Source organism: Vipera berus (genome assembly GCF_964194415.1).
Source record: "Vipera berus genome assembly, chromosome: 8".
Classification (NCBI taxonomy): domain Eukaryota; kingdom Metazoa; phylum Chordata; class Lepidosauria; order Squamata; family Viperidae; genus Vipera; species Vipera berus.
In genome coordinates, this window is record NC_138211.1 from 4828683 (window position 1) to 4838469 (window position 9787).

Below are 9787 nucleotides of genomic sequence, written 5' to 3' on the forward strand. Positions count from 1 at the left end.
AACCGAAACATATCTTAATCGCATTTGCGCCTAATATCCATATGTTCAATCAGTATCCTGTTTTGGCTTTTTTTAATTTTAATTTCCCATCAGTGTTGAAAATGTCTCTGTTGTTTATCATTTCAAAGTAAGTGGTATTTGGGTAACCAGAAATGAGAGGGGCTGCTCTGTTCTAAACCTGGTGCCCTTACAATGTTTTGAAACCCCAATAAACGCATCTAACATGGAAGATGTAGCCCAACAGATCAGGAGTGGAGGGCAAACTGGCAATCCTTCTGCAGCTTGTCTCTCTCTGTCTCGACACTTATGTAATGGCCCCGTTTCCTTTCGGTGCCAGAACAGTAGTGACAGCTGTAATAATAGCAATAAAATTTGCTGGGCTGATTTGAGATGTGCTGTAATTACTGCATGATTACCGTATTCTTACTGCAGCCCAAACCAAACAGGAACAACAACTACAAAATCCTCCACGGTCATTGGCAGCTCGCTGCGAGGGTTCATCTCGTGCGCACTCTGTGCCACCTTCAGGAGTTGGTGTGCATCGCCACTGGCTGGCTCTCCGCTGTGATTGTGTTGTTCAGACACATTCTGAATTGCTTCTGGGTGCCACAGAATGTGACTCGTGGCTTCAGCACACATACAAAGCAGATCCTTTCTCTGTGCTTCGTCAGCGAGCGGTTCTTTGCCTCCCTTAAAGTCCTTTGATTTTACAGGCAGGTGAAAGAGTCCTTGACGTACGGCCACAGCTGAGCCTCAATTTTCCGTTGCAAAAGGAGAGATTGGTTAAGTGAGTTTTGTCCCAGGTTACGACCTTGCTTGCCCCAGTTGTTCAGTGAATCACCAGTTATTAAATTAGTAATTTCTTAAGTGAATCTGGCTTCTTCGTTGACTTTGCTTGTCGGAAAGTGGCAGAAAGGGATCACAGTGCAACGGTCGTAAATATGAGTCAGTTGCCAAGGTTCTGAATTTGGATCACATGACCCTGGGGATGCCGCAATGGTCGCAAGTATGAAAAATGGCTGTGAATTACTTTTTTCAGTGCTGTTGTAATTTCGAAGGGTCGCTAAATGAACGGTTGTTAAGTCGAGGACTGCCTGTATTTGATCTGGATGGATGAGTACGAAACTCATATCAGTCACTGAGCCATTTTCTTCTGGGATCCCCCTGCCTGCTTTAAGTATGGATGACATCACATTTCCCCCTCTCCTCTTTCCAAAATATCTGAGAGAAAACCTGGCCCGGGCCCTCTTAAAAAAATTGAACCTTCCTTCAGCTTAACAAATCAAATGTAGAAATGAAGATATCGACCGCCCGCAGAGTGCCACGCTCGCAGTGCTCCCAGTTGGAAAGTATTTGCTTTATGAATAAGCAATTTACCTTCATCGTTCATTATGTCAGCGTACAATTAACGACGAGAGCCTGCCACGTTCTCAAATACTTGACAACCGATATTAATTTTGGTGGTTTCCAAACTTACTCAGTGAAATCTGCAAATTCCAATTACAGGCCAGTTGTTCAGCACCAGCAGACAGCTTATCAAACAGAGGAAATTTACATTTACAGTGATAATACAAACCAATTTGGATCTTCTTAGCGGTTTCACAAAACCAATAGATTCCTTTGTTCCAATTCTCTGAAAGGGCCGAATGCTTAAAAGGGAACAGCTGAACCCGATGGATGTTAGAAGGAAGCTGAAGGCGTTCTGCAGTCATTACACTCAAAATAAGTGTATGTAAAAATTAATTTAAAATAGAGATGGCAAATCTCCAGTGACTTCATGGGGACGTGAATCATATCTGAGCTTTTTAATTAACTTTAGTGAAATTCAGTGCAAATAATAGGGCTGGGAAGCTCTGGTTTCAAAGACCACAAGAACAAGCACATTTTTTTCTCTGTATATGTGCTGCATTTATGGAGAGAAAATATACAACCTGGAAAAGACACAGCTGTTGTAGAGATCTGCCAACATGAAGGACTGATTGGGATCCCTGACCAGGGTTTAGAAGAAAAGCATAGGTTGATTTAGACTGGACCAAGATTCCCCAGAAGTCTTAAGAGACACAATTCAGTTAAAACTGTGCTCAGCACTGAATTTGTAATTTACAGATGCCTTACCTAGATGTAAGTCCCACTGCAGTCAAAAGGGTTTAATCCCAGCTTATTTTGCTCCTAATAGAAGAAGTATTTGCAGCTCAGGGGTGAAGTGTGGGATCACTGAGGCTCTATGAACTTGGTTGTTTCTTGCAAATATTTCATTACCCAAGTAGCTAACATCTTCAGTGCTAGAAGAGAGTAAGGTTTGTTCTCTGTTTATTATATAAATGGCTTGCCCTGTCAGTGTTGGTGGGAATGTTGTTTTCGTCTGGATAGTTCCTTGTTGGGTCATTGTTTACTGCTTGAATGTTGGTCTGGTATTAATCCTGGTGTTAACCTCTGCTTAATTAGGTATTGATTGCTGGTGAGGGGATGTTTCAATCTTTTTGTTTGTTTTCTAGTTTTTTTTTAAATTATCTCTGTTGAATGGTGAGGAGAGCAAGAGACCCCACTCCCTTCTAACACTGATGATGTTACCTAGTTGGGTGATGAAACGTTTGCCAGAAAACAACCAAGCTCAGAGAGCACGAAGAATCCCAGTTATTTTGGTCTGGTGGACACATCTGAAGACTGGGGTGGACGCCATGATACCATGGTTGCCCCAAAGAGGTGTCTGCTGACAAAATGGCTGCTGGAGAAGGCATGATGGGTGATCTACTATTAGGATCAAAATGCTGATAAACTTTCTAAATGCTCCTAAAGAGATATATACAGGCAATTATGAGCTACTGTCATGTTGGGAACACCAAAGCGTTTCTGGGCTGAAAGGCAACACCGTTGCCTGGGGGATGCCAAGATGGGGGCTCCTTTCATGTCCCCAAGTGCTCCTTGGGGTACTCATTTATCTACTTGCAGTTGCCCACTTTCTAACTGCTGGGTTGGCAGGAGCAAGTGACGGGAGCTCATCCTGTCCTGCAGCAGCAACCGGGTCTTGAACACAAGCCTGCCAATCATCAACTCAGTGTCCTAACCTTGTGAGTCACTGAACTCCTCAAGGCAATTACGGAAAACTCCTGCCACGTGAAGCAATTGGAAAACAAAGTGGGGTTGATATGCTCTCCTCACCACTCTCAATCCTGTCCCCAAGAACAAAACCCAAACTAGATGTCATTTAGCTTCCTTCCTCCCAGGGTGTTGCTGCCCTGGTTTTGTGTGAAATGAAGCCTAGTGGCTAAAGAAAGGTTAGTCACAAGACTTGTGCGCTTCCTAAGCGAGTGCTCGGCTGAGCACTTTGAGTGGACAGGATGAGGCACGTCCAAAATATCCCTGCCTTTTCTCTCCCCCCCCCGCCCTCTGAGTTATTAAGGGAAACGTCAAATCACAGAATTAAAAAGAACTTCTAGTTATTATTCCTGGCAGTTCTCTTTTTAGACTTTCAGCACGCCGTCAGCTCCCTCGGCAATATTCTGGGAACATCGCCCTACATTATGTTATTTTTATTTACTTACTTATTTATTTATTTCAATTTCGGAACCAGAATTTGCAGGCTCTTCTAAGGCTTAAGTCACCGTGGCTTCATTTCCTTTTCCAATTTCTCCAGCTCTCCTGGTCTGCCCTGCGGAATCCAGATTGCATTAAATCAGTAGCCACCCTATTAGAAATACTGATTGGCACTTATCAGGAAATGGAGTTCTGCCAGTTACTGGAATGGCTGAAGGGTTTTTAAGAATATGTTCAGTCGCAATGTTTTTCTTAAAATAAAACAAAAACTCTTTCCCACCCCCACCCCCACCCCCGCCGCCCCAAATAACCCGAGAGAAGCATATCCTGAAAATTACCAGAAACATATGGTAATCAACTAAGTTTTACCAAGCCAAAATGCAAGTCGCTTGCTCTTGTGTTAATTTGTTGTCTGAAGCTAATTATTTCGGTATATAAAATATGGTTTGAGGCTTAGCATTAGGTATGAATTGGGACACTGTAATTAGCTCATCAAATCATGGCTGAAAACAATCCATGACTTAGCACAAAATATGCCAGTTTGGTTTAGTGCTTAAGGCACCAGACTAGAAACCAGGAGATGGTGAATTCTAGTCTTGCCTTAGGCATGAAAGATGGCTGGGTGACTTTGGGCCAATCACCAGGAGACGCTGAGTTCTAGTCCTGTCTTAGGCATGAAAGATGGCTGGGTGACTTTGGGCCAGTCACTCTGTCTCAGCCCAGCTCACCTGAAAGGGCTGTTGTGGGGGGGGGGGAGTGTTAGGTATATGTTTGCCTCCTTGGATTATTTATAAAAATAAAAAAGACAGAATATAAATAAAACCAATAAAATCTGAATCAATCTACAGTAGATGTCTTGTTACGAATCAGTTCCACTGAACTAAACAGGATATACATTCGGATTGGCATTTTGGCCTAGAGCAATGCACAAATCCACCCAATGATAGTTCATTCAATAAAGCATAGCTAAACCTAACAATGATTTGAGGTTACGTGCAGAACAAGCCACAGATGCAGGCAGCCAAATAGCTGCTTGAACCCTTCTTAGCTGCTTCTCCCAGTTACAGGTAGCAAAATGTAGGCAAGCCAACGCAGTCTCAGCTTGACTCTTGCTCCTTGTTTTTGCATTAAGTAAACTTACATTTGTTATTACCTGGAGTTATTAATAAACCTTTAAAAGACACCAAGATAGATTGTGCAGGTCCCCACTCCCAGCGCATTTGTGAAGTTTCCATAATTAAAAATAAATCTCAACAGCTGGGAATAGCAATCTGCATGCAGGAGAATGTAAAGGCACTCAGATGAGGTGAAGAAACTCTTCTATGGAGGGCATAGAGTAGAGAGGATTCTCCATAGGGGGGGGGAACCTTCAGGGGCTGCGAGTTCTAATCCTGCCTTAGGCATGAAAGCCAGCTGGATGACTTTGGGCCAATCACCAGGAGACTGGGAGTTCTAGTCCCGCCTTAGGCATGAAAGTCAGGTGGGAGGTTTTGAGCCAATCACCAGGAGATGGTGAGTTCTAGTTCTGCCCTTAGGCACGAAAGCCAGCTGGGTGACTTTGGGCCAATCTCTCTCAGCCCAACTCACCTCATATGGAAAATAGGAGGAAGAAGGAGTGATAGATATGTTTACTACTTTAAGGGGCTTTTTATTATAAAAAATAATGATAAAAAGGTAGGATAATAATAAAATAATAAAAACAGCGAGACTTTACAGATAACGGATGAAGCGGACAAAGCCCTGGAGCTGTAGCCCAGAATAAAAACTAAGCTTTTATGATACCCCACAATGCAGCACAGCGTCCTACAATCCATTACTTTGGGGAATTGTGGGGAAGTTTAAAATGGCCGCTTGCCAGACACTAGGAACCTACCTAGCTCTTACTAGTCCCTCCTATTTAGGGTCATTGGGAGAATATTTTTTTTAAAAAAATATTAAGATGGTGGTCAGTATTGCAGAATGAATACTTAAAAAAAGGAGTGAAGGATTTGGGGTGTCGTGTTTTTTTCTTCTTCTTCCTCTCCTGAAGTTCTTCCCGCCTCCGACAGCCCTTGGATGCTGAATTAACAGTGGAAATGAGGAGGGCTGGAGTCAAACGGTACGGTTTCCAGCTCTTTTAGCTATTCTTAGCATTTCTAGGCAGGCTGGAAGCCAAAAGTATGGACAGACTATCCTAACCCACCACGTGATTTTTTGGGGGCTTAGCAAGTCGTCGTGGGTTTTAAATCACGGTTTCCGGTTAGCGCATTTTTATGAATCCAGCCAGTTATAGTTTATTCAATAACTCACGCTTATGGGAGCCATTTAAGCAGAGGCTCCAAGCGAAATCCATACCTTTGAACAGAACGAAGTAGAAATGGAGGACGGCGGATTGTAGTCTTTTTTTGAAGGGTGCTCCAGCCCAGGAATAAAATAGAAATCCAGGATCTGGGGTCAAAATGCTCTAGCTTAGTTCTTTGCCTGTCCTGCTAGTTTTCTGCTTGCAGGGAATTGTGCGTACAAGACTGTGAGTTCCAATTCCGTCTTAGCCACAAAAACTGGTTGGGTACCTTTGGGCCAATCAGCAGGAGGCGGTGAGTTCTAGTCCCCCTTTAGGCATGGGTGACTTTGGGCCAGTCCTTCTCTGTCTCTCTCTCCTCCCAGCCCACCTCACAGGGCTGTTGTTGTGGGGAAAACCGGAAGGGATATTAGGTATGTTTGCCACCTTGAGTTGTTTTTTTAAAAATAAAAAATAAAAAAATAAGGGTGGGATAGAAACTAAACTAACAGTCACTTTGGTCATCTACCACTTGATTTTTCAGGAAGGCTATGAAGCGGGGGGGGGGGAAGAGAGGAGGAGAAAATACCCTGTAAAGTTGGATTTGGAAGGAGGGAGGGGCATTCATTGGACAGAAGAGCAGCGATGGAGGAGTCCCAGAAGACCTGAAGGGTGGACTGCAAACCTCCTTCCTGGGCGAGGGCAGAATTTTTAACCAGACAGAAACACGATTCCTGCAGGAGGGAGTTGATTGGGTATCTCCCCCCCCCCCGACATTTGCTTCTCTATAATGACGGCACCGTAATTAGTTTCACAGTTTTGCTGCTATACTTTATAATAGCCTCCATTAAAGTTATGGGTTTTTTTAAGGCAGTAATGGCTTACAGAGTAATTAACGAGGATGAGCTTTATTGCTATTTTTATTGGGTGGGGGTTTGTCTGTTCTTCTCTTTTCTCTTCTTTTTCTTTCTTTCTTTCTCTCTCTCTCTGTTCCTTTCTCTCTCTCTGTTTTTCTCTCACACCTTTTCTCCCTGTTACTGTCTCTGTTTCTTTGTCTCTGTTTCTCTCTCTCTCTCTCTCTCTCTCACACACACACACACACAAACACACACACACACACACAGACACACCCCTTTTCCAAACTGTTTTTCCTCTAACTGAAAATCCTTAGCTCCTTTCCTGTAATGTTAACCTACCACTTTATGAAAAAATAGACAGGAAGATGTTTTCGTTTCCCTCCCATAATCGCTTAGGGGGAGGGGGAGGGACAGTGTAGAAATTGGATAAATAAATAAGATGAAGATCATACTAGTACTAGACACCTTCCATGAAATGGGTTAGTAGGAGATGGAAACCTGCCAGAAGGAAATATTTATTTGTACGAAATTTCGTACGTGAAACTTCCTGCCAGGAAATTTGGTGCAGGAGACGAGGTGAGATAGCCTCAAAAGGACCTCGGCCTTATTCAGATGGGTTGGGGCTCCTCCTTCAATAAAAAAGAACCGTGTTCTTGCTTAGAGAAAGCCTTCCTTTCTCCTGGAGAAATTTAGCAAAGCCATTCACCAAATTTCTTGGCTTATCAGTTCAATAAAGAACTTTGCAAGACACCTTCAGGCCAGCTCTAAAATAAGCATCTCATTCTTCTGAAGGACAAAAAATTTTTTTAAAAAAATCAGACTATCCTTGATTTAAGAAAAGGACGGTTTTCAAGGGATGCTAGCGGGCAATGGCGGATTTTATAGATCGCTGGCGCACAGCCAGGCAAGTTTTTTCATTGTTTTTTCTGCCCTTATCACAGCACCCCGGGTGACCTGGGTTGATCTCTGAAGCTAAGCCGGCACAGACCTGGGAATACTGGGTTTAATTAATTAATTAATTAATTAACATCCCACCTTTATTAGTTTTATAAATGACTCAAGGTGGCAAACGTACACCCTACTCCTTCCTCCTCCTCCTTTCCCCACAACGACAACTCCTCTGTGTGGCTGAGAGTAATTGCTCTAAAGTCACTCAGTTGACATTTATGCCCAAAATGGGACTAGAAGTTACAATCTCCTGGTGATTAGCCCAAAGTCACCCAGCCAGCTTTCATGCCCCAAATGGGACTAGAACAGGGGTAGGCAACCTTGGCTCTTTTATGACTCGTGGACTCGAGCACAGCTGGCTCAGGAATCCTGGGAGTTGAAGTCCACGAGTCATAAAAGAGCCAAGGTTGCCTACCCCTGTATTTAGATCACACCGGTGACCATTACAAGCAGAGGTTGAAGTCCATGAGTCATAAAAGCGCCAAGTTTGCCTACCCCTGGACTAGAACTTACAATCTCCCGGTGATTGGCGCAGTCACTCAACCAGCTTTCATGCCTAAGGTGGGAGTAGAATTCCCAGTTTCCTGGTGACTGGCCCAAAGTAACTTCGTCGGCTTTCATGCCCAAGCTGGGAGTAGAACTTACAGTTTCCTAGTTTCTAGCCTGGCGCCTTCACCACTAAGACTGGAAGTCCATGTAAAGGGAAAAGAATCCCAGAAGAGCTACAGCAAACCACTTAGATATTATTGCCAGGAAAACTACATGGATGCCTCCACGAATTAACCAGAAAAGGAACATTTCTGTGGTCTCCTGGCCTCTGAAGGATGACACCGTCCCCCTGCATGCCCATGTACATGTGCACACACATGAACACACACACACACAGACAGACACACACAAACATATACACACACAAACATTGCCCCTGGTTGCCTGCACTGCAGTGCTTAAATCAGCCTGTCGCAGTCTCTTTCTTTGTCTCCCCATGATTCAGCCCAACTTCAGTCCCTGGTCTGCAAATTATCCACTCCACCTTGCCACTGATGTGATCTACACCGCTTGCCAAGATAACCCCTTGATAAAATACGGCCTGCTTAAATCTTGTCTGGGTTCCCATTAGAATCTGAGCTAAACTTGTATGTCAGCTTAATCTCCTCCCAGCCTCAGACTTCATTTGGCAGGACAAGCGGTGGAAAAGAGATCTCAGGCAATCTGGAGACCCATCTAAGATTTTCTTCTGCTGGAAATCTAACAGAACAGATGGGTACTCCATCACTGGAGGCTTCACCGTTCATCTGAAATGGTATACGGTCTCCTGCTCGAGCAAGGGGTCAGGCTGGAAGACCTCCCAGGGCCCCTTCCGACTCTGTGATTCTGTTCCTCTTCCCTGCGGTGCAAATATGGGATGGACGCTGGACCCGCCCAGCCTTAAACGGAACACCCAGACTCAGCCAGAGCTTTGTTCCATACAGGGTCAACCTTGTGAACTCTCAAGCTTCCTCCTTCTGCTTTGTATTCAAGATGGACAGTGATTAATATTGATATGTTACTTATATGTAAGGTTGTAGATACACACATATGTGTGTGTGTATAGCATGTCTATATGTGTGTTATGTATGTGTACACTTTTGAGAGCAGGCAACAGAATTTCATTTTTAATGTGTGTCAGTGTGTCCACAGTAAAAAATGACAATAAAGGTTATCTATCTATCTATCTATCATCTATCTATCTATCTATCTATCTATCTATCTATCTATCTATCTATCTATCTATCTATCTCCATCTACCGTCCATCCATCCATCATCTATCTATCTATCTATCTATCTATCTATCTATCTATCTATCTATCTATCTATCTATCTATCTATCTATCTATCTATCTATCTTTCTATCTATCTATCTATCTATCTATCTATCTATCTATCTATCTATCTATCTATCTTCTATCTATCTATCTATCTATCTATCTATCTATCTATCTATCTATCTATCTATCTACTGTATCTATCTCTAACTCTTTGCTGTCTACCCCTTTTTCACTGTGCTTTACAGGCATCCTTCCGGAAGGGATCCTGAAGTCCTGGCCAGTGACGTCACCCAGAGAAGCGTCTTCCCTGCTGGGGGCAACCTGGCCTCCCCTTGGTGGCAAGTGCTGCCTCTGCAAACCTGCTTGTGCAATGGGTGGGTTT